Raw genomic sequence first — 19,281 nt, 5'->3', positions numbered from 1 at the left:
TTTTTCAAGTCTAAAACAATTAATGGAGGGGAGCAAGATAGTGCATAAAGATCTAAGCGAGCATGAATTAAACGGGTGCGATCATACCAGCACTAATGCACCGGATCCCATCAGAACTCCGAAGTTAAGCGTGCCTGGGCGAGAGTAGTACTAGGATGGGTGACCTCCTGGGAAGTCCTCGTGTTGCACCCCAATTTTATTAATATTTTATTTTGATTTGTATTTGCAAATTCCATTTGTTGTTTCTGGCAGACAACTGGAAACAATGCGTCGGATACTCGGACCATTTGCGGCACGATCGTCATTACTGAATGGCAACGATGCAAGAACCGGGCTTTCGGCATTCGTCATGCATTGTGGGCCCCGCGATAGTATTGCATCTATCCGGGTGTGCGGCAGATCTGAAAAGCAAACACTCTGCTCACGTAGGAGCTTGTGCACGGTTACCAAGGGAGGAAGGCTTTATACACAGTTTTTTCAAGTCTAAAACAATTAATGGAGGGGAGCAAGATAGTGCATAAAGATCTAAGCGAGCATGAATTAAACGGGTGCGATCATACCAGCACTAATGCACCGGATCCCATCAGAACTCCGAAGTTAAGTGTGCATGGGCGGGAGTAGTCCTAGGATGGGTGACCTCCTGGGAAGTCCTCGTGTTGCACCCCAATTTTATTAATATTTTATTTCGATATCGTATTTGCAAATTCCATTAATCGTTTCGGCGAGACAAACGCAAACAACGCGCCGGATACTCGGACCATTTGCGGCACGATTGTCATTACTGAATGGGAACCGTGAAAAAACCGGGCTTTTGGCATTCGTCGTGCATTGTGGGCCCCGCGATAGTTTTGCATCTATCCGGGGGTGCGGCAGATCTAAAAAGCAAACACTCTGCTCACATAAGAGCTTGTGCACGGTTACCAAGGGAGGAAGGCTGCATACACAGTTTTTTTCAAGTCTAAAACAATTAATGGAGGGGAGCAAGATAGTGCATAAAGACCTAAGCGAGCATGAATTAAACGGGTGCGATCATACCAGCACTAATGCACCGGATCCCATCAGAACTCCGAAGTTAAGCGTGCTTGGGCGAGAGTAGTATTAGGATGGGTGACCTCCTGGGAAGTCCTCGTGTTGCACCCCAATTTTATTAATATTTTATTTTGATTTGTATTTGCAAATTCCATTTGTTGTTTCTGGGAGACAACTGGAAACAATGCGTCGGATACTCGGACCATTTGCGGCACGATCGTCATTACTGAATGGCAACGATGCAAGAACCGGGCTTTCGGCATTCGTCATGCATTGTGGGCCCCGCGATAGTATTGCATCTATCCGGGGTGCGGCAGATCTGAAATACAAACACTTTGCTCACGTAGGAGCTTGTGCACGGTTACCAAGGGAGGAAGGCTGCATACACAGTTTTTTCAAATCTAAAACAATTAATGGAGGGGAGCAAGATAGTGCATAAAGATCTAAGCGAGCATGAATTAAACGGGTGCGATCATACCAGCACTAATGCACCGGATCCCATCAGAACTCCGAAGTTAAGCGTGCTTGGGCGAGAGTAGTACTAGGATGGGTGACCTCCTGGGAATTCCTCGTGTTGCACCCCAATTTTATTAATATTTTATTTTGATTTGTATTTGCAAATTCCATTTGTTGTTACTGGGAGACAACTGGAAACAATGCGTCGGATACTCGGACCATTTGCGGCACAATCGTCATTACTGAATGGCAACGATGCAAGAACCGGGCTTTCGGCATTCGTCATGCATTGTGGGCCCCGCGATAGTATTGCATCTATCCGGGGGTGCGGCAGATCTGAAATGCAAACACTCTGCTCACGTAGGAGCTTGTTCACGGTTACCAAGGGAGGAAGGCTGCATACACAGTTTTTTCAAATCTAAAACAATTAATGGAGGGGAGCAAGATAGTGCATAAAGATCTAAGCGAGCATGAATTAAACGGGTGCGATCATACCAGCACTAATGCACAGGATCCCATCAGAACTCCGAAGTTAAGCGTGCTTGGGCGAGAGTAGTACTAGGATGGGTGACCTCCTGGGAAGTCCTCGTGTTGCACCCCAATTTTATTAATATTTTATTTCGATATCGTATTTGCAAATTCCATTTGTCGTTTCGGCGAGACAAACGCAAACAACGTGCCGGATACTCGGACCATTTGCGGCACGATTGTCATTACTGAATGGGAACCGTGCAAAAACCGGGCTTTTGGCATTCATCGTGCATTGTGGGCCCCGCGATATTATTGCATCTATCAGGGGGTGCGGCAGATCTGAAAAGCAAACACTCTGCTCACGTAGGAGCTTGTGCACGGTTACCAAGGGAGGAAGGCTGCATACACAGTTTTTTCAAGTCTAAAACAATTAATGGAGGGGAGCAAGATAGTGCATAAAGATCTAAGCGAGCATGAATTAAACGGGTGCGATCATACCAGCACTAATGCACTGGATCCCATCAGAACTCCGAAGTTAAGCGTGCTTGGGCGAGAGTAGTAATAGGATGGGTGACCTCCTGGGAAGTCCTCGTGTTGCACCCCAATTTTATTAATATTTTATTTTGATTTGTATTTGGAAATTCCATTTGTTGTTTCTGGGAGATACTGGAAACAATGCGTCGGATACTCGGACCATTTGCGGCACGATCGTCATTACTGAATGGCCACGATGCAAGAACCGGGCTTTCGGCATTCGTCATGCATTGTGGGCCCCACGATAGTATTGCATCTATCCGGAGGTGCGGCAGATCTGAAAAGCAAACACTCCGCTCACGTAGGAGCTTGTGCACGGTTACCAAGGGAAGAAGGCTGCATACACATTTTTTTCAAATCTAAAACAATTAATGGAAGGGAGCAAGATAGGTCATAAAGATCTAAGCGAGCATGAATTAAATGGGTGCGATCATACCAGCACTAATGCACCGGATCCCATCAGAACTCCGAAGTTAAGTGTGCTTGGGCGAGAGTAGTATTAGGATGGGTGACCTCCTGGGAAGTCCTTGTGTTGCACCCCAATTTTATTAATATTTTATTTCGATATCGTATTTGCAAATTCCATTTGTCGTTTCGGCGAGACAAACTCAAACAACGCGCCGGATACTCGGACCATTTGCGGCACGATCGTCATTACTGAATGGGAACCGTGCAAAAACCGGGCTTTTGGCATTCGTCGTGCATTGTGGGCCCCGCGATAGTATTGCATCTATCCGGGGGTGCGGCAGATCTAAAAAGCAAACACTCTGCTCACGTAAGAGCTTGTGCACGGTTACCAAGGGAGGAAGGCTGCATACACAGTTTTTTCAAGTCTAAAACAATTAATGGAGGGGAGCAAGATAGTGCATAAAGATCTAAGAGAGCATGAATTAAACGGGTGTGATCATACCAGCACTAATGCACCGGATCACATCAGAACTCCGAAGTTAAGCGTTCTTGGGCGAGAGTAGTATTAGGATGGGTGACCTCCTGGGAAGTCCTCGTGTTGCACCCCAATTTTATTAATATTTTATTTTGATTTGTATTTGCAAATTCCATTTGTTGTTTCTGGGAGACAACTGGAAACAATGCGTCGGATACTCGGACCATTTGCGGCACGATCGTCATTACTGAATGGCAACGATGCAAGAACCGGGCTTTCGGCATTCGTCATGCATTGTGGGCCCCGCGATAGTATTGCATCTATCCGGGGGTGCGGCAGATCTGAAATGCAAACACTCTGCTCACGTACGAGCTTGTGCACGGTTACCAAGGGAGGAAGGCTGCATACACAGTTTTTTCAAATCTAAAACAATTAATGGAGGGGAGCAAGATAGTGCATAAAGATCTAAGCGAGCATGAATTAAACGGGTGCGATCATACCAGCACTAATGCACAGGATCCCATCAGAACTCCGAAGTTAAGCGTGCTTGGGCGAGACTATTACTAGGATGGGTGACCTCCTGGGAAGTCCTCGTGTTGCACCCCAATTTTATTAATATTTTATTTCGATATCGTATTTGCAAATTCCATTTGTCGTTTCGGCGAGACAAACGCAAACAACGTGCTGGATACTCGGACCATTTGCGGCACGATAGTCATTACTGAATGGGAACCGTGCAAAAACCGGGCTTTTGGCATTCATCGTGCATTGTGGGCCCCGCGATATTATTGCATCTATCAGGGGGTGCGGCAGATCTGAAAAGCAAACACTCTGCTCACGTAGGAGCTTGTGCACGGTTACCAAGGGAGGAAGGCTGCATACACAGTTTTTTCAAGTCTAAAACAATTAATGGAGGGGAGCAAGATAGTGCATAAAGATCTAAGCGAGCATGAATTAAACGGGTGCGATCATACCAGCACTAATGCACTGGATCCCATCAGAACTCCGAAGTTAAGCGTGCTTGGGCGAGAGTAGTAATAGGATGGGTGACCTCCTGGGAAGTCCTCGTGTTGCACCCCAATTTTATTAATATTTTATTTTGATTTGTATTTGGAAATTCCATTTGTTGTTTCTGGGAGATACTGGAAACAATGCGTCGGATACTCGGACCATTTGCGGCACGATCGTCATTACTGAATGGCCACGATGCAAGAACCGGGCTTTCGGCATTCGTCATGCATTGTGGGCCCCACGATAGTATTGCATCTATCCGGAGGTGCGGCAGATCTGAAAAGCAAACACTCCGCTCACGTAGGAGCTTGTGCACGGTTACCAAGGGAAGAAGGCTGCATACACATTTTTTTCAAATCTAAAACAATTAATGGAAGGGAGCAAGATAGGTCATAAAGATCTAAGCGAGCATGAATTAAATGGGTGCGATCATACCAGCACTAATGCACCGGATCCCATCAGAACTCCGAAGTTAAGTGTGCTTGGGCGAGAGTAGTATTAGGATGGGTGACCTCCTGGGAAGTCCTTGTGTTGCACCCCAATTTTATTAATATTTTATTTCGATATCGTATTTGCAAATTCCATTTGTCGTTTCGGCGAGACAAACTCAAACAACGCTCCGGATACTCGGACCATTTGCGGCACGATCGTCATTACTGAATGGGAACCGTGCAAAAACCGGGCTTTTGGCATTCGTCGTGCATTGTGGGCCCCGCGATAGTATTGCATCTATCCGGGGGTGCGGCAGATCTAAAAAGCAAACACTCTGCTCACGTAAGAGCTTGTGCACGGTTACCAAGGGAGGAAGGCTGCATACACAGTTTTTTCAAGTCTAAAACAATTAATGGAGGGGAGCAAGATAGTGCATAAAGATCTAAGCGAGCATGAATTAAACGGGTGTGATCATACCAGCACTAATGCACCGGATCCCATCAGAACTCCGAAGTTAAGCGTTCTTGGGCGAGAGTAGTACTAGGATGGGTGACCTCCTGGGAAGTCCTCGTGTTGCACCCCAATTTTATTAATATTTTATTTTGATTTGTATTTGCAAATTCCATTTGTTGTTTCTGGGAGACAACTGGAAACAATGCGTCGGATACTCGGACCATTTGCGGCACGATCGTCATTACTGAATGGCAACGATGCAAGAACCGGGCTTTCGGCATTCGTCATGCATTGTGGGCCCCGCGATAGTATTGCATCTATCCGGGGGTGCGGCAGATCTGAAATGCAAACACTCTGCTCACGTACGAGCTTGTGCACGGTTACCAAGAGAGGAAGGCTGCATACACAGTTTTTTCAAATCTAAAACAATTAATGGAGGGGAGCAAGATAGTGCATAAAGATCTAAGCGAGCATGAATTAAACGGGTGCGATCATACCAGCACTAATGCACAGGATCCCATCAGAACTCCGAAGTTAAGCGTTCTTGGGCGAGAGTAGTAGTAGGATGGGTGACCTCTTGGGAAGTCCTCGTGTTGCACCCCAATTTTATTAATATTTTATTTCGATATCGTATTTGCAAATTCCATTTGTCGTTTCGGCGAGACAAACGCAAACAACGTGCCGAATACTCGGACCATTTGCGGCACGATTGTCATTACTGAATGGGAACCGTGCAAAAACCGTGCTTTTGGCATTCATCGTGCATTGTGGGCCCCGCGATATTATTGCATCTATCAGGGGGTGCGGCATATCTGAAAAGCAAACACTCTGCTCACGTAGGAGCTTGTGCACGGTTACCAAGGGAGGAAGGCTGCATACACAGTTTTTTCAAGTCTAAAACAATTAATGGAGGGGAGCAAGATAGTGCATAAAGATCTAAGCGAGCATGAATTAAACGGGTGCGATCATACCAGCACTAATGCACCGGATCCCATCGGAACTCAGAAGTTAAGCGTGCTTGGGCGAGAGTAGTACTAGGATGGGTGACCTCCTGGGAAGTCCTTGTGTTGCACCCCAATTTTATTAATATTTTATTTTGATTTGTATTTGCAAATTCCATTTGTTGTTTCTGGGAGATACTGGAAACAATGCGTCGGATACTCGGACCATTTGCGGCACGATCGTCATTACTGAATGGCCACGATGCAAGAACCCGGCTTTCGGCATTCGTCATGCATTGTGGGCCCCACGATAGTATTGCATCTATCCGGAGGTGCGGCAGATCTGAAAAGCAAACACTCCGCTCACGTAGGAGCTTGTGCACGGTTACCAAGGGAAGAAGGCTGCATACACATTTTTTTCAAATCTAAAACAATTAATGGAAGGGAGCAAGATAGTTCATAAAGATCTAAGCGAGCATGAATTAAACGGGTGCGATCATACCAGCACTAATGCACCGGATCCCATCAGAACTCCGAAGTTAAGTGTGCTTGGGCGAGAGTAGTATTAGGATGGGTGACCTCCTCGGAAGTCCTTGTGTTGCACCCCAATTTTATTAATATTTTATTTCGATATCGTATTTGCAAATTCCATTTGTCGTTTCGGCGAGACAAACTCAAACAACGCGCCGGATACTCGGACCATTTGCGGCACGATCGTCATTACTGAATGGGAACCGTGCAAAAACCATGCTTTTGGCATTCGTCGTGCATTGTGGGCCCCGCGATAGTATTGCATCTATCCGGGGGTGCGGCAGATCTGAAAAGCAAAAACACTCTGCTCACGTAGGAGCTTGTGCACGGTTACCAAGGGAGGAAGGCTGCATACACAGTTTTTTCAAGTCTAAAACAAATAATGGAGGGGAGCAAGATAGTGCATAAAGATCTAAGCGAGCATGAATTAAACGGGTGCGATCATACCAGCACTAATGCACCGGATCCCATCAGAACTCCGAAGTTAAGTGTGCATGGGCGAGAGTAGTACTAGGATGGGTGACCTCCTGGGAAGTCCTCGTGTTGCACCCCAATTTTATTAATATTTTATTTCGATATCGTATTTGCAAATTCCATTTGTCGTTACGGCGAGACAAACGCAAACAACGCGCCGGATACTCGGACCATTTGCGGCACGATTGTCATTACTGAATGGGAACCGTGAAAAAACCGGGCTTTTGGCATTCGTCGTGCATTGTGGGCCCCGCGATAGTATTGCATTTATCCGGGGGTGCGGCAGATCTAAAAAGCAAACACTCTGCTCACGTAAGAGCTTGTGCACGGTTACCAAGGGAGGAAGGCTGCATACACAGTTTTTTCAAGTCTAAAACAATTAATGGAGGGGAGCAAGATAGTGCATAAAGATCTAAGCGAGCATGAATTAAACGGGTGCGATCATACCAGCACTAATGCATCGGATCCCATCAGAACTCCAAAGTTAATCGTGCATGGGCGAGAGTAGTACTAGGATGGGTGACCTCCTGGGAAGTCCTCGTGTTGCACCCCAATTTTATTAATATTTTATTTTGATTTGTATTTGCAAATTCCATTTGTTGTTTCTGGGAGACAACTGGAAACAATGCGTCGGATACTCGGACCATTTGCGGCACGATCGTCATTACTGAATGGCAACGATGCAAGAACCGGGCTTTCGGCATTCGTCATGCATTGTGGGCCCCGCGATAGTATTGCATCTATCCGGGGGTGCGGCAGATCTGAAATGCAAACACTCTGCTCACGTACGAGCTTGTGCACGGTTACCAAGGGAGGAAGGCTGCATACACAGTTTTTTCAAGTCTAAAACAATTAATGGAGGGGAGCAAGATAGTGCATAAAGATCTAAGCGAGCATGAATTAAACGGGTGCGATCATACCAGCACTAATGCACCGGATCCCATCAGAACTCCGAAGTTAAGTGTGCATGGGCGGGAGTAGTCCTAGGATGGGTGACCTCCTGGGAAGTCCTCGTGTTGCACCCCAATTTTATTAATATTTTATTTCGATATCGTATTTGCAAATTCCATTTGTCGTTTCGGCGAGAAAAACGCAAACAACGCGCCGGATACTCGGACCATTTGCGGCACGATTGTCATTACTGAATGGGAACCGTGAAAAAACCGGGCTTTTGGCATTCGTCGTGCATTGTGGGCCCCGCGATAGTTTTGCATCTATCCGGGGGTGCGGCAGATCTAAAAAGCAAACACTCTGCTCACATAAGAGCTTGTGCACGGTTACCAAGGGAGGAAGGCTGCATACACAGTTTTTTTCAAGTCTAAAACAATTAATGGAGGGGAGCAAGATAGTGCATAAAGATCTAAGCGAGCATGAATTAAACGGGTGCGATCATACCAGCACTAATGCACCGGATCCCATCAGAACTCCGAAGTTAAGCGTGCTTGGGCGAGAGTAGTACTAGGATGGGTGACCTCCTGGGAAGTCCTCGTGTTGCACCCCAATTTTATTAATATTTTATTTTGATTTGTATTTGCAAATTCCATTTGTTGTTTCTGGGAGACAACTGGAAACAATGCGTCGGATACTCGGACCATTTGCGGCACGATCGTCATTACTGAATGGCAACGATGCAAGAACCGGGCTTTCGGCATTCGTCATGCATTGTGGGCCCCGCGATAGTATTGCATCTATCCGGGGGTGCGGCAGATCTGAAAAGCAAACACTCTGCTCACGTAGGAGCTTGTGCACGGTTACCAAGGGAGGAAGGCTTTATACACAGTTTTTTCAAGTCTAAAACAATTAATGGAGGGGAGCAAGATAGTGCATAAAGATCTAAGCGAGCATGAATTAAACGGGTGCGATCATACCAGCACTAATGCACCGGATCCCATCAGAACTCCGAAGTTAAGTGTGCATGGGCGGGAGTAGTCCTAGGATGGGTGACCTCCTGGGAAGTCCTCGTGTTGCACCCCAATTTTATTAATATTTTATTTCGATATCGTATTTGCAAATTCCATTAATCGTTTCGGCGAGACAAACGCAAACAACGCGCCGGATACTCGGACCATTTGCGGCACGATTGTCATTACTGAATGGGAACCGTGAAAAAACCGGGCTTTTGGCATTCGTCGTGCATTGTGGGCCCCGCGATAGTTTTGCATCTATCCGGGGGTGCGGCAGATCTAAAAAGCAAACACTCTGCTCACATAAGAGCTTGTGCACGGTTACCAAGGGAGGAAGGCTGCATACACAGTTTTTTTCAAGTCTAAAACAATTAATGGAGGGGAGCAAGATAGTGCATAAAGACCTAAGCGAGCATGAATTAAACGGGTGCGATCATACCAGCACTAATGCACCGGATCCCATCAGAACTCCGAAGTTAAGCGTGCTTGGGCGAGAGTAGTATTAGGATGGGTGACCTCCTGGGAAGTCCTCGTGTTGCACCCCAATTTTATTAATATTTTATTTTGATTTGTATTTGCAAATTCCATTTGTTGTTTCTGGGAGACAACTGGAAACAATGCGTCGGATACTCGGACCATTTGCGGCACGATCGTCATTACTGAATGGCAACGATGCAAGAACCGGGCTTTCGGCATTCGTCATGCATTGTGGGCCCCGCGATAGTATTGCATCTATCCGGGGGTGCGGCAGATCTGAAATACAAACACTTTGCTCACGTAGGAGCTTGTGCACGGTTACCAAGGGAGGAAGGCTGCATACACAGTTTTTTCAAATCTAAAACAATTAATGGAGGGGAGCAAGATAGTGCATAAAGATCTAAGCGAGCATGAATTAAACGGGTGCGATCATACCAGCACTAATGCACCGGATCCCATCAGAACTCCGAAGTTAAGCGTGCTTGGGCGAGAGTAGTACTAGGATGGGTGACCTCCTGGGAATTCCTCGTGTTGCACCCCAATTTTATTAATATTTTATTTTGATTTGTATTTGCAAATTCCATTTGTTGTTACTGGGAGACAACTGGAAACAATGCGTCGGATACTCGGACCATTTGCGGCACAATCGTCATTACTGAATGGCAACGATGCAAGAACCGGGCTTTCGGCATTCGTCATGCATTGTGGGCCCCGCGATAGTATTGCATCTATCCGGGGGTGCGGCAGATCTGAAATGCAAACACTCTGCTCACGTAGGAGCTTGTTCACGGTTACCAAGGGAGGAAGGCTGCATACACAGTTTTTTCAAATCTAAAACAATTAATGGAGGGGAGCAAGATAGTGCATAAAGATCTAAGCGAGCATGAATTAAACGGGTGCGATCATACCAGCACTAATGCACAGGATCCCATCAGAACTCCGAAGTTAAGCGTGCTTGGGCGAGAGTAGTACTAGGATGGGTGACCTCCTGGGAAGTCCTCGTGTTGCACCCCAATTTTATTAATATTTTATTTCGATATCGTATTTGCAAATTCCATTTGTCGTTTCGGCGAGACAAACGCAAACAACGTGCCGGATACTCGGACCATTTGCGGCACGATTGTCATTACTGAATGGGAACCGTGCAAAAACCGGGCTTTTGGCATTCATCGTGCATTGTGGGCCCCGCGATATTATTGCATCTATCAGGGGGTGCGGCAGATCTGAAAAGCAAACACTCTGCTCACGTAGGAGCTTGTGCACGGTTACCAAGGGAGGAAGGCTGCATACACAGTTTTTTCAAGTCTAAAACAATTAATGGAGGGGAGCAAGATAGTGCATAAAGATCTAAGCGAGCATGAATTAAACGGGTGCGATCATACCAGCACTAATGCACTGGATCCCATCAGAACTCCGAAGTTAAGCGTGCTTGGGCGAGAGTAGTAATAGGATGGGTGACCTCCTGGGAAGTCCTCGTGTTGCACCCCAATTTTATTAATATTTTATTTTGATTTGTATTTGGAAATTCCATTTGTTGTTTCTGGGAGATACTGGAAACAATGCGTCGGATACTCGGACCATTTGCGGCACGATCGTCATTACTGAATGGCCACGATGCAAGAACCGGGCTTTCGGCATTCGTCATGCATTGTGGGCCCCACGATAGTATTGCATCTATCCGGAGGTGCGGCAGATCTGAAAAGCAAACACTCCGCTCACGTAGGAGCTTGTGCACGGTTACCAAGGGAAGAAGGCTGCATACACATTTTTTTCAAATCTAAAACAATTAATGGAAGGGAGCAAGATAGGTCATAAAGATCTAAGCGAGCATGAATTAAATGGGTGCGATCATACCAGCACTAATGCACCGGATCCCATCAGAACTCCGAAGTTAAGTGTGCTTGGGCGAGAGTAGTATTAGGATGGGTGACCTCCTGGGAAGTCCTTGTGTTGCACCCCAATTTTATTAATATTTTATTTCGATATCGTATTTGCAAATTCCATTTGTCGTTTCGGCGAGACAAACTCAAACAACGCGCCGGATACTCGGACCATTTGCGGCACGATCGTCATTACTGAATGGGAACCGTGCAAAAACCGGGCTTTTGGCATTCGTCGTGCATTGTGGGCCCCGCGATAGTATTGCATCTATCCGGGGGTGCGGCAGATCTAAAAAGCAAACACTCTGCTCACGTAAGAGCTTGTGCACGGTTACCAAGGGAGGAAGGCTGCATACACAGTTTTTTCAAGTCTAAAACAATTAATGGAGGGGAGCAAGATAGTGCATAAAGATCTAAGAGAGCATGAATTAAACGGGTGTGATCATTCCAGCACTAATGCACCGGATCACATCAGAACTCCGAAGTTAAGCGTTCTTGGGCGAGAGTAGTATTAGGATGGGTGACCTACTGGGAAGTCCCCGTGTTGCACCCCAATTTTATTAATATTTTATTTTGATTTGTATTTGCAAATTCCATTTGTTGTTTCTGGGAGACAACTGGAAACAATGCGTCGGATACTCGGACCATTTGCGGCACGATCGTCATTACTGAATGGCAACGATGCAAGAACCGGGCTTTCGGCATTCGTCATGCATTGTGGGCCCCGCGATAGTATTGCATCTATCCGGGGGTGCGGCAGATCTGAAATGCAAACACTCTGCTCACGTACGAGCTTGTGCACGGTTACCAAGGGAGGAAGGCTGCATACACAGTTTTTTCAAATCTAAAACAATTAATGGAGGGGAGCAAGATAGTGCATAAAGATCTAAGCGAGCATGAATTAAACGGGTGCGATCATACCAGCACTAATGCACAGGATCCCATCAGAACTCCGAAGTTAAGCGTGCTTGGGCGAGACTATTACTAGGATGGGTGACCTCCTGGGAAGTCCTCGTGTTGCACCCCAATTTTATTAATATTTTATTTCGATATCGTATTTGCAAATTCCATTTGTCGTTTCGGCGAGACAAACGCAAACAACGTGCCGAATACTCGGACCATTTGCGGCACGATTGTCATTACTGAATGGGAACCGTGCAAAAACCGTGCTTTTGGCATTCATCGTGCATTGTGGGCCCCGCGATATTATTGCATCTATCAGGGGGTGCGGCATATCTGAAAAGCAAACACTCTGCTCACGTAGGAGCTTGTGCACGGTTACCAAGGGAGGAAGGCTGCATACACAGTTTTTTCAAGTCTAAAACAATTAATGGAGGGGAGCAAGATAGTGCATAAAGATCTAAGCGAGCATGAATTAAACGGGTGCGATCATACCAGCACTAATGCACCGGATCCCATCGGAACTCAGAAGTTAAGCGTGCTTGGGCGAGAGTAGTACTAGGATGGGTGACCTCCTGGGAAGTCCTTGTGTTGCACCCCAATTTTATTAATATTTTATTTTGATTTGTATTTGCAAATTCCATTTGTTGTTTCTGGGAGATACTGGAAACAATGCGTCGGATACTCGGACCATTTGCGGCACGATCGTCATTACTGAATGGCCACGATGCAAGAACCCGGCTTTCGGCATTCGTCATGCATTGTGGGCCCCACGATAGTATTGCATCTATCCGGAGGTGCGGCAGATCTGAAAAGCAAACACTCCGCTCACGTAGGAGCTTGTGCACGGTTACCAAGGGAAGAAGGCTGCATACACATTTTTTTCAAATCTAAAACAATTAATGGAAGGGAGCAAGATAGTTCATAAAGATCTAAGCGAGCATGAATTAAACGGGTGCGATCATACCAGCACTAATGCACCGGATCCCATCAGAACTCCGAAGTTAAGTGTGCTTGGGCGAGAGTAGTATTAGGATGGGTGACCTCCTCGGAAGTCCTTGTGTTGCACCCCAATTTTATTAATATTTTATTTCGATATCGTATTTGCAAATTCCATTTGTCGTTTCGGCGAGACAAACTCAAACAACGCGCCGGATACTCGGACCATTTGCGGCACGATCGTCATTACTGAATGGGAACCGTGCAAAAACCATGCTTTTGGCATTCGTCGTGCATTGTGGGCCCCGCGATAGTATTGCATCTATCCGGGGGTGCGGCAGATCTGAAAAGCAAAACACTCTGCTCACGTAGGAGCTTGTGCACGGTTACCAAGGGAGGAAGGCTGCATACACAGTTTTTTCAAGTCTAAAACAAATAATGGAGGGGAGCAAGATAGTGCATAAAGATCTAAGCGAGCATGAATTAAACGGGTGCGATCATACCAGCACTAATGCACCGGATCCCATCAGAACTCCGAAGTTAAGTGTGCATGGGCGAGAGTAGTACTAGGATGGGTGACCTCCTGGGAAGTCCTCGTGTTGCACCCCAATTTTATTAATATTTTATTTCGATATCGTATTTGCAAATTCCATTTGTCGTTTCGGCGAGACAAACGCAAACAACGCGCCGGATACTCGGACCATTTGCGGCACGATTGTCATTACTGAATGGGAACCGTGAAAAAACCGGGCTTTTGGCATTCGTCGTGCATTGTGGGCCCCGCGATAGTATTGCATTTATCCGGGGGTGCGGCAGATCTAAAAAGCAAACACTCTGCTCACGTAAGAGCTTGTGCACGGTTACCAAGGGAGGAAGGCTGCATACACAGTTTTTTCAAGTCTAAAACAATTAATGGAGGGGAGCAAGATAGTGCATAAAGATCTAAGCGAGCATGAATTAAACGGGTGCGATCATACCAGCACTAATGCATCGGATCCCATCAGAACTCCAAAGTTAATCGTGCATGGGCGAGAGTAGTACTAGGATGGGTGACCTCCTGGGAAGTCCTCGTGTTGCACCCCAATTTTATTAATATTTTATTTTGATTTGTATTTGCAAATTCCATTTGTTGTTTCTGGGAGACAACTGGAAACAATGCGTCGGATACTCGGACCATTTGCGGCACGATCGTCATTACTGAATGGCAACGATGCAAGAACCGGGCTTTCGGCATTCGTCATGCATTGTGGGCCCCGCGATAGTATTGCATCTATCCGGGGGTGCGGCAGATCTGAAATGCAAACACTCTGCTCACGTACGAGCTTGTGCACGGTTACCAAGGGAGGAAGGCTGCATACACAGTTTTTTCAAATCTAAAACAATTAATGGAGGGGAGCAAGATAGTGCATAAAGATCTAAGCGAGCATGAATTAAACGGGTGCGATCATACCAGCACTAATGCACAGGATCCCATTAGAACTCCGAAGTTAAGCGTGCTTGGGCGACAGTAGTACTAGGATGGGTGACCTCCTGGGAAGTCCTCGTGTTGCACCCCAATTTTATTAATATTTTATTTTGATTTGTATTTGCAAATTCCATTTGTTGTTTCTCGGAGATACTGGAAACAATGCGTCGGATACTCGGACCATTTGCGGCACGATCGTCATTACTGAATGGCCACGATGCAAAAACCGGGCTTTCGGCATTCATCATGCATTGTGGGCCCTACGATAGTATTGCATCTATCCGGAGGTGCGGCAGATCTGAAAAGCAAACACTCCGCTCACGTAGGAGCTTGTGCACGGTTACCAAGGGAAGAAGGCTGCATACACATTTTTTTCAAATCTAAAACAATTAATGGAAGGGAGCAAGATAGTTCATAAAGATCTAAGCGAGCATGAATTAAACGGGTGCGATCATACCAGCACAAATGCACCGGATCCCATCAGAACTCCGAAGTTAAGTGTGCTTGGGCGAGAGTAGTACTAGGATGGGTGACCTCCGGGGAAGTCCTCGTGTTGCACCCCAATTTTATTAATATTTTATTTCGATATCGTATTTGCAAATTCCATTTGTCGTTTCGGTGAGACAAACGCAAACAACGTGCCGGATACTCGGACCATTTGCGGCACGATTGTCATTACTGAATGGGAACCGTGCAAAAACCGGGCTTTTGGCATTCGTCGTGCATTGTGGGCCCCGCGATAGTATTGCATCTATCCGGGGGTGCGGCAGATCTGAAATGCAAACACTCTGCACACGTACGAGCTTGTGCACGGTTACCAAGGGAGGAAGGCTGCATACACAGTTTTTTCAAATCTAAAACAATTAATGGAGGGGAGCAAGATAGTGCATAAAGATCTAAGCGAGCATGAATTAAACGGGTGCGATCATACCAGCACTAATGCACAGGATCCCATCAGAACTCCGAAGTTAAGCGTGCTTGGGCGAGACTATTACTAGGATGGGTGACCTCCTGGGAAGTCCTCGTGTTGCACCCCAATTTTATTAATATTTTATTTCGATATCGTATTTGCAAATTCCATTTGTCGTTTCGGCGAGACAAACGCAAACAACGTGCCGGATTCTCGGACCATTTGCGGCACGATTGTCATTACTGAATGGGAACCGTGCAAAAACCGGGCTTTTGGCATTCATCGTGCATTGTGGGCCCCGCGATATTATTGCATCTATCAGGGGGTGCGGCAGATCTGAAAAGCAAACACTCTGCTCACGTAGGAGCTTGTGCACGGTTACCCAGGGAGGAAGGCTGCATACACAGTTTTTTCAAGTCTAAAACAATTAATGGAGGGGAGCAAGATAGTGCATAAAGATATAAGCGAGCATGAATTAAACGGGTGCGATCATACCAGCACTAATGCATCGGATCCCATCAGAACTCCGAAGTTAAGCGTGCTTGGGCGAGAGTAGTACTAGGATGGGTGACCTCCTGGGAAGTCCTCGTGTTGCACCCCAATTTTATTAATATTTTATTTTGATTTGTATTTGCAAATTCCATTTGTTGTTTCTGGGAGACAACTGGAAACAATGCGTCGGATACTCGGACCATTTGCGGCACGATCGTCATTACTGAATGGCAACGATGCAAGAACCGGGCTTTCGGCATTCGTCATGCATTGTGGGCCCCGCGATAGTATTGCATCTATCCGGGGGTGCGGCAGATCTGAAATGCAAACACTCTACTCACGTAGGAGTTTGTGCACGGTTACCAAGGGAGGAAGGCTGCATACACAGTTTTTTCAAATCTAAAACAATTAATGGAGGGGAGCAAGATAGTGCATAAAGATCTAAGCGAGCATGAATTAAACGGGTGCGATCGTACCAGCACTAATGCATCGGATCCCATCAGAACTCCGAAGTTAAGCGTTCTTGGGCGAGAGTAGTACTAGGATGGGTGACCTCCTGGGAAGCCCTCGTGTTGCACCCCAATTTTATTAATATTTTATTTTGATTTGTATTTGCAAATTCCATTTGTTGTTTCTGGGAGACAACTGGAAACAATGCGTCGGACACTCGGACCATTTGCGGCACGATCGTCATTACTGAATGGCAACGATGCAAGAACCGGGCTTTCGGCATTCGTCATGCATTGTGGGCCCCGCGATAGTATTGCATCTATCCGGGGGTGCGGCAGATCTGAAATGCAAACACTCTGCTCACGTACGAGCTTGTGCACGGTTACCAAGGGAGGAAGGCTGCATACACAGTTTTTTCAAATCTAAAACAATTAATGGAGGGGAGCAAGATAGTGCATAAAGATCTAAGCGAGCATGAATTAAACGGGTGCGATCATACCAGCACTAATGCACAGGATCCCATCAGAACTCCGAAGTTAAGCGTGCTTGGGCGAGAGTAGTACTAGGATGTGTGACCTCCTGGGAAGTCCTCGTGTTGCACCCCAATTTTATTAATATTTTATTTCGATATCGTATTTGCAAATTCCATTTGTCGTTTCGGCAAGACAAACGCAAACAACGTGCCGGATACTCGGACCATTTGCGGCACGATTGTCATTACTGAATGGGAACCGTGCAAAAACCGGGCTTTTGGCATTCATCGTGCATTGTGGGCCCCGCGATATTATTGCATCTATCAGGGGGTGCGGCTGATCTGAAAAGCAAACACTCTGCTCACGTAGGAGCTTGTGCACGGTTACCAAGGGAGGAAGGCTGCATACACAGTTTTTTCAAGTCTAAAACAATTAATGGAGGGGAGCAAGATAGTGCATAAAGATCTAAGCGAGCATGAATTAAACGGGTTCGATCATACCAGCACTAATGCACCGGATCCCATCAGAACTCCGAAGTTAAGCGTGCTTGGGCGAGAGTAGTAGTAGGATGGGTGACCTCCTGGGAAGTCCTCGTGTTGCACCCCAATTTTATTAATATTTTATTTTGATTTGTATTTGCAAATTCCATTTGTTGTTTCTGGGAGATACTGGAAACAATGCGTCGGATACTCGGACCATTTGCGGCACGATCGTCATTACTGAATGGCCACGATGCAAGAACCGGGCTTTCGGCATTCGTCATGCATTGTGGGCCCCACGATAGTATTGCATCTATCCGGAGGTGCGGCAGATCTGAAAAGCAAACACTCCGCTCACGTACGAGCTTGTGCACGGTTACCAAGGGAAGAAGGCTGCATACACATTTTTTTCAAATCTAAAACAATTAATGGAAGGGAGCAAGATAGTTCATAAAGATCTAAGCGAGCATGAATTAAACGGGTGCGATCATACCAGCACTAATGCACCGGATCCCATCAGAACTCCGAAGTTAAGTGTGCTTGGGCGAGAGTAGTATTAGGATGGGTGACCTCCAGGGAAGTCCTTGTATTGCACCCCAATTTTATTAATATTTTATTTCGATATCGTATTTGCAAATTCCATTTATCGTTTCGGCGAGACAAACTCAAACAACGCGCCGGATACTCGGACCATTTGCGGCACGATCGTCATTACTGAATGGGAACCGTGCAAAAACCGGGCTTTTGGCATTCGTCGTGCATTGTGGGCCCCGCGATAGTATTGCATCTATCCGGGGGTGCGGCAGATCTAAAAAGCAAACACTCTGCTCACGTAAGAGCTTGTGCACGGTTACCAAGGGAGGAAGGCTGCATACACAGTTTTTTCAAGTCTAAAACAATTAATGGAGGGGAGCAAGATAGTGCATAAAGATCTAAGCGAGCATGAATTAAACGGGTGTGATCATACCAGCACTAATGCACCGGATCCCATCAGAACTCCGAAGTTAAGCGTTCTTGGGCGAGAGTAGTACTAGGATGGGTGACCTCCTGGGAAGTCCTCGTGTTGCACCCCAATTTTATTAATATTTTATTTCGATATCGTATTTGCAAATTCCATTTGTCGTTTCGGCGAGACAAACGCAAACAACACGCCGGATACTCGGACCATTTGCGGCACGATTGTCATTACTGAATGGGAACCGTGAAAAAACCGGGCTTTCGGCTTTCGTCATGCATTGTGGGCCCCGCGATAGTATTGCATCTATCCGGGGGTGCGGCAGATCTGAAATGCAAACACTCTGCTCACGTAGGAACTTGTGCACGGTTACCAAGGGAGGAAGGCTGCATACACAGTTTTTTCAAATCTAAAACAATTAATGGAGGGGAGCAAGATAGTGCATAAAGATCTAAGCGAGCATGAATTAAACGGGTGCGATCATACCAGCACTAATGCACAGGATCCCATCAGAACTCCGAAGTTAAGCGTGCTTGGGCGAGAGTAGTACTAGGATGGGTGACCTCCTGGGAATTCCTCGTGTTGCACCCCAATTTTATTAATATTTTATTTCGATATCGTATTTGCAAATTCCATTTGTCGTTTCGGCGAGACAAACGCAAACAACGTGCCGGATACTCGGACCATTTGCGGCACGATTGTCATTACTGAATGGGAACCGTGCAAAAACCGGGCTTTTGGC

The 19,281-nt window shown here is 46.3% G+C and overlaps 40 non-coding genes and 1 pseudogene across 40 annotated transcripts; all 41 read left to right on the top strand.

The window, feature by feature from the left end:
- Positions 1 to 73: 73 nt before the first annotated feature.
- LOC148795690 (5S ribosomal RNA) lies at positions 74 to 192 on the top strand. The gene has a single exon (XR_016069174.1). It is a non-coding gene; the product is annotated as a 5S ribosomal RNA (ribosomal RNA).
- Positions 193 to 546: 354 nt separating this feature from the next.
- On the top strand, positions 547 to 665 carry LOC148795689 (5S ribosomal RNA). Its single transcript, XR_016073810.1, has one exon. It is a non-coding gene; the product is annotated as a 5S ribosomal RNA (ribosomal RNA).
- A 356-nt stretch (positions 666 to 1,021) lies between these two features.
- Positions 1,022 to 1,140, top strand: LOC148795688 (5S ribosomal RNA). Its single transcript, XR_016071474.1, has one exon. It is a non-coding gene; the product is annotated as a 5S ribosomal RNA (ribosomal RNA).
- Positions 1,141 to 1,493: 353 nt separating this feature from the next.
- Positions 1,494 to 1,612, top strand: LOC148795687 (5S ribosomal RNA). Its single transcript, XR_016070948.1, has one exon. It is a non-coding gene; the product is annotated as a 5S ribosomal RNA (ribosomal RNA).
- Positions 1,613 to 1,966: 354 nt separating this feature from the next.
- LOC148795686 (5S ribosomal RNA) lies at positions 1,967 to 2,085 on the top strand. Its single transcript, XR_016072725.1, has one exon. It is a non-coding gene; the product is annotated as a 5S ribosomal RNA (ribosomal RNA).
- Positions 2,086 to 2,440: 355 nt separating this feature from the next.
- On the top strand, positions 2,441 to 2,559 carry LOC148795685 (5S ribosomal RNA). The gene has a single exon (XR_016074656.1). It is a non-coding gene; the product is annotated as a 5S ribosomal RNA (ribosomal RNA).
- A 353-nt stretch (positions 2,560 to 2,912) lies between these two features.
- LOC148795684 (5S ribosomal RNA) lies at positions 2,913 to 3,031 on the top strand. The gene has a single exon (XR_016073412.1). It is a non-coding gene; the product is annotated as a 5S ribosomal RNA (ribosomal RNA).
- Positions 3,032 to 3,386: 355 nt separating this feature from the next.
- On the top strand, positions 3,387 to 3,505 carry LOC148795683 (5S ribosomal RNA). The gene has a single exon (XR_016069331.1). It is a non-coding gene; the product is annotated as a 5S ribosomal RNA (ribosomal RNA).
- Positions 3,506 to 3,859: 354 nt separating this feature from the next.
- On the top strand, positions 3,860 to 3,978 carry LOC148795682 (5S ribosomal RNA). Its single transcript, XR_016069747.1, has one exon. It is a non-coding gene; the product is annotated as a 5S ribosomal RNA (ribosomal RNA).
- Positions 3,979 to 4,333: 355 nt separating this feature from the next.
- LOC148795681 (5S ribosomal RNA) lies at positions 4,334 to 4,452 on the top strand. The gene has a single exon (XR_016074655.1). It is a non-coding gene; the product is annotated as a 5S ribosomal RNA (ribosomal RNA).
- Positions 4,453 to 4,805: 353 nt separating this feature from the next.
- On the top strand, positions 4,806 to 4,924 carry LOC148795680 (5S ribosomal RNA). Its single transcript, XR_016073411.1, has one exon. It is a non-coding gene; the product is annotated as a 5S ribosomal RNA (ribosomal RNA).
- Positions 4,925 to 5,279: 355 nt separating this feature from the next.
- Positions 5,280 to 5,398, top strand: LOC148795679 (5S ribosomal RNA). Its single transcript, XR_016072927.1, has one exon. It is a non-coding gene; the product is annotated as a 5S ribosomal RNA (ribosomal RNA).
- A 354-nt stretch (positions 5,399 to 5,752) lies between these two features.
- LOC148795678 (5S ribosomal RNA) lies at positions 5,753 to 5,871 on the top strand. Its single transcript, XR_016069806.1, has one exon. It is a non-coding gene; the product is annotated as a 5S ribosomal RNA (ribosomal RNA).
- Positions 5,872 to 6,226: 355 nt separating this feature from the next.
- LOC148795677 (5S ribosomal RNA) lies at positions 6,227 to 6,345 on the top strand. The gene has a single exon (XR_016074936.1). It is a non-coding gene; the product is annotated as a 5S ribosomal RNA (ribosomal RNA).
- Positions 6,346 to 6,698: 353 nt separating this feature from the next.
- LOC148795676 (5S ribosomal RNA) lies at positions 6,699 to 6,817 on the top strand. The gene has a single exon (XR_016068799.1). It is a non-coding gene; the product is annotated as a 5S ribosomal RNA (ribosomal RNA).
- Positions 6,818 to 7,174: 357 nt separating this feature from the next.
- On the top strand, positions 7,175 to 7,293 carry LOC148795675 (5S ribosomal RNA). Its single transcript, XR_016071574.1, has one exon. It is a non-coding gene; the product is annotated as a 5S ribosomal RNA (ribosomal RNA).
- Positions 7,294 to 7,648: 355 nt separating this feature from the next.
- Positions 7,649 to 7,767, top strand: LOC148795674 (5S ribosomal RNA). Its single transcript, XR_016069677.1, has one exon. It is a non-coding gene; the product is annotated as a 5S ribosomal RNA (ribosomal RNA).
- Positions 7,768 to 8,121: 354 nt separating this feature from the next.
- LOC148795673 (5S ribosomal RNA) lies at positions 8,122 to 8,240 on the top strand. The gene has a single exon (XR_016073809.1). It is a non-coding gene; the product is annotated as a 5S ribosomal RNA (ribosomal RNA).
- A 356-nt stretch (positions 8,241 to 8,596) lies between these two features.
- LOC148795672 (5S ribosomal RNA) lies at positions 8,597 to 8,715 on the top strand. The gene has a single exon (XR_016072236.1). It is a non-coding gene; the product is annotated as a 5S ribosomal RNA (ribosomal RNA).
- A 354-nt stretch (positions 8,716 to 9,069) lies between these two features.
- LOC148795671 (5S ribosomal RNA) lies at positions 9,070 to 9,188 on the top strand. The gene has a single exon (XR_016073808.1). It is a non-coding gene; the product is annotated as a 5S ribosomal RNA (ribosomal RNA).
- A 356-nt stretch (positions 9,189 to 9,544) lies between these two features.
- Positions 9,545 to 9,663, top strand: LOC148795670 (5S ribosomal RNA). The gene has a single exon (XR_016071473.1). It is a non-coding gene; the product is annotated as a 5S ribosomal RNA (ribosomal RNA).
- A 354-nt stretch (positions 9,664 to 10,017) lies between these two features.
- On the top strand, positions 10,018 to 10,136 carry LOC148795669 (5S ribosomal RNA). Its single transcript, XR_016070933.1, has one exon. It is a non-coding gene; the product is annotated as a 5S ribosomal RNA (ribosomal RNA).
- Positions 10,137 to 10,490: 354 nt separating this feature from the next.
- On the top strand, positions 10,491 to 10,609 carry LOC148795668 (5S ribosomal RNA). The gene has a single exon (XR_016072724.1). It is a non-coding gene; the product is annotated as a 5S ribosomal RNA (ribosomal RNA).
- Positions 10,610 to 10,964: 355 nt separating this feature from the next.
- Positions 10,965 to 11,083, top strand: LOC148795667 (5S ribosomal RNA). Its single transcript, XR_016074654.1, has one exon. It is a non-coding gene; the product is annotated as a 5S ribosomal RNA (ribosomal RNA).
- Positions 11,084 to 11,436: 353 nt separating this feature from the next.
- Positions 11,437 to 11,555, top strand: LOC148795666 (5S ribosomal RNA). The gene has a single exon (XR_016073410.1). It is a non-coding gene; the product is annotated as a 5S ribosomal RNA (ribosomal RNA).
- A 355-nt stretch (positions 11,556 to 11,910) lies between these two features.
- Positions 11,911 to 12,029, top strand: LOC148795665 (5S ribosomal RNA; annotated as a pseudogene).
- Positions 12,030 to 12,383: 354 nt separating this feature from the next.
- LOC148795664 (5S ribosomal RNA) lies at positions 12,384 to 12,502 on the top strand. Its single transcript, XR_016069746.1, has one exon. It is a non-coding gene; the product is annotated as a 5S ribosomal RNA (ribosomal RNA).
- A 355-nt stretch (positions 12,503 to 12,857) lies between these two features.
- LOC148795663 (5S ribosomal RNA) lies at positions 12,858 to 12,976 on the top strand. The gene has a single exon (XR_016074935.1). It is a non-coding gene; the product is annotated as a 5S ribosomal RNA (ribosomal RNA).
- A 353-nt stretch (positions 12,977 to 13,329) lies between these two features.
- LOC148795662 (5S ribosomal RNA) lies at positions 13,330 to 13,448 on the top strand. The gene has a single exon (XR_016068797.1). It is a non-coding gene; the product is annotated as a 5S ribosomal RNA (ribosomal RNA).
- Positions 13,449 to 13,804: 356 nt separating this feature from the next.
- On the top strand, positions 13,805 to 13,923 carry LOC148795661 (5S ribosomal RNA). The gene has a single exon (XR_016071573.1). It is a non-coding gene; the product is annotated as a 5S ribosomal RNA (ribosomal RNA).
- Positions 13,924 to 14,278: 355 nt separating this feature from the next.
- LOC148795660 (5S ribosomal RNA) lies at positions 14,279 to 14,397 on the top strand. The gene has a single exon (XR_016069676.1). It is a non-coding gene; the product is annotated as a 5S ribosomal RNA (ribosomal RNA).
- Positions 14,398 to 14,751: 354 nt separating this feature from the next.
- LOC148795659 (5S ribosomal RNA) lies at positions 14,752 to 14,870 on the top strand. The gene has a single exon (XR_016070002.1). It is a non-coding gene; the product is annotated as a 5S ribosomal RNA (ribosomal RNA).
- Positions 14,871 to 15,223: 353 nt separating this feature from the next.
- Positions 15,224 to 15,342, top strand: LOC148795658 (5S ribosomal RNA). Its single transcript, XR_016070939.1, has one exon. It is a non-coding gene; the product is annotated as a 5S ribosomal RNA (ribosomal RNA).
- A 355-nt stretch (positions 15,343 to 15,697) lies between these two features.
- On the top strand, positions 15,698 to 15,816 carry LOC148795657 (5S ribosomal RNA). Its single transcript, XR_016069745.1, has one exon. It is a non-coding gene; the product is annotated as a 5S ribosomal RNA (ribosomal RNA).
- Positions 15,817 to 16,171: 355 nt separating this feature from the next.
- On the top strand, positions 16,172 to 16,290 carry LOC148795656 (5S ribosomal RNA). Its single transcript, XR_016071874.1, has one exon. It is a non-coding gene; the product is annotated as a 5S ribosomal RNA (ribosomal RNA).
- Positions 16,291 to 16,644: 354 nt separating this feature from the next.
- On the top strand, positions 16,645 to 16,763 carry LOC148795655 (5S ribosomal RNA). Its single transcript, XR_016069544.1, has one exon. It is a non-coding gene; the product is annotated as a 5S ribosomal RNA (ribosomal RNA).
- Positions 16,764 to 17,117: 354 nt separating this feature from the next.
- LOC148795654 (5S ribosomal RNA) lies at positions 17,118 to 17,236 on the top strand. The gene has a single exon (XR_016069348.1). It is a non-coding gene; the product is annotated as a 5S ribosomal RNA (ribosomal RNA).
- A 355-nt stretch (positions 17,237 to 17,591) lies between these two features.
- Positions 17,592 to 17,710, top strand: LOC148795653 (5S ribosomal RNA). The gene has a single exon (XR_016075219.1). It is a non-coding gene; the product is annotated as a 5S ribosomal RNA (ribosomal RNA).
- Positions 17,711 to 18,063: 353 nt separating this feature from the next.
- Positions 18,064 to 18,182, top strand: LOC148795652 (5S ribosomal RNA). Its single transcript, XR_016074942.1, has one exon. It is a non-coding gene; the product is annotated as a 5S ribosomal RNA (ribosomal RNA).
- Positions 18,183 to 18,537: 355 nt separating this feature from the next.
- On the top strand, positions 18,538 to 18,656 carry LOC148795651 (5S ribosomal RNA). The gene has a single exon (XR_016072926.1). It is a non-coding gene; the product is annotated as a 5S ribosomal RNA (ribosomal RNA).
- Positions 18,657 to 19,011: 355 nt separating this feature from the next.
- Positions 19,012 to 19,130, top strand: LOC148795650 (5S ribosomal RNA). Its single transcript, XR_016072692.1, has one exon. It is a non-coding gene; the product is annotated as a 5S ribosomal RNA (ribosomal RNA).
- Positions 19,131 to 19,281: the final 151 nt, after the last annotated feature.

The sequence above is a fragment of the Nelumbo nucifera genome, chromosome 4, assembly GCF_055504915.1.
Source record: "Nelumbo nucifera cultivar China Antique chromosome 4, China Antique-T2T, whole genome shotgun sequence".
Lineage (NCBI taxonomy): Eukaryota > Viridiplantae > Streptophyta > Magnoliopsida > Proteales > Nelumbonaceae > Nelumbo > Nelumbo nucifera.
This window is presented reverse-complemented; position numbering and strand designations above follow the sequence as displayed.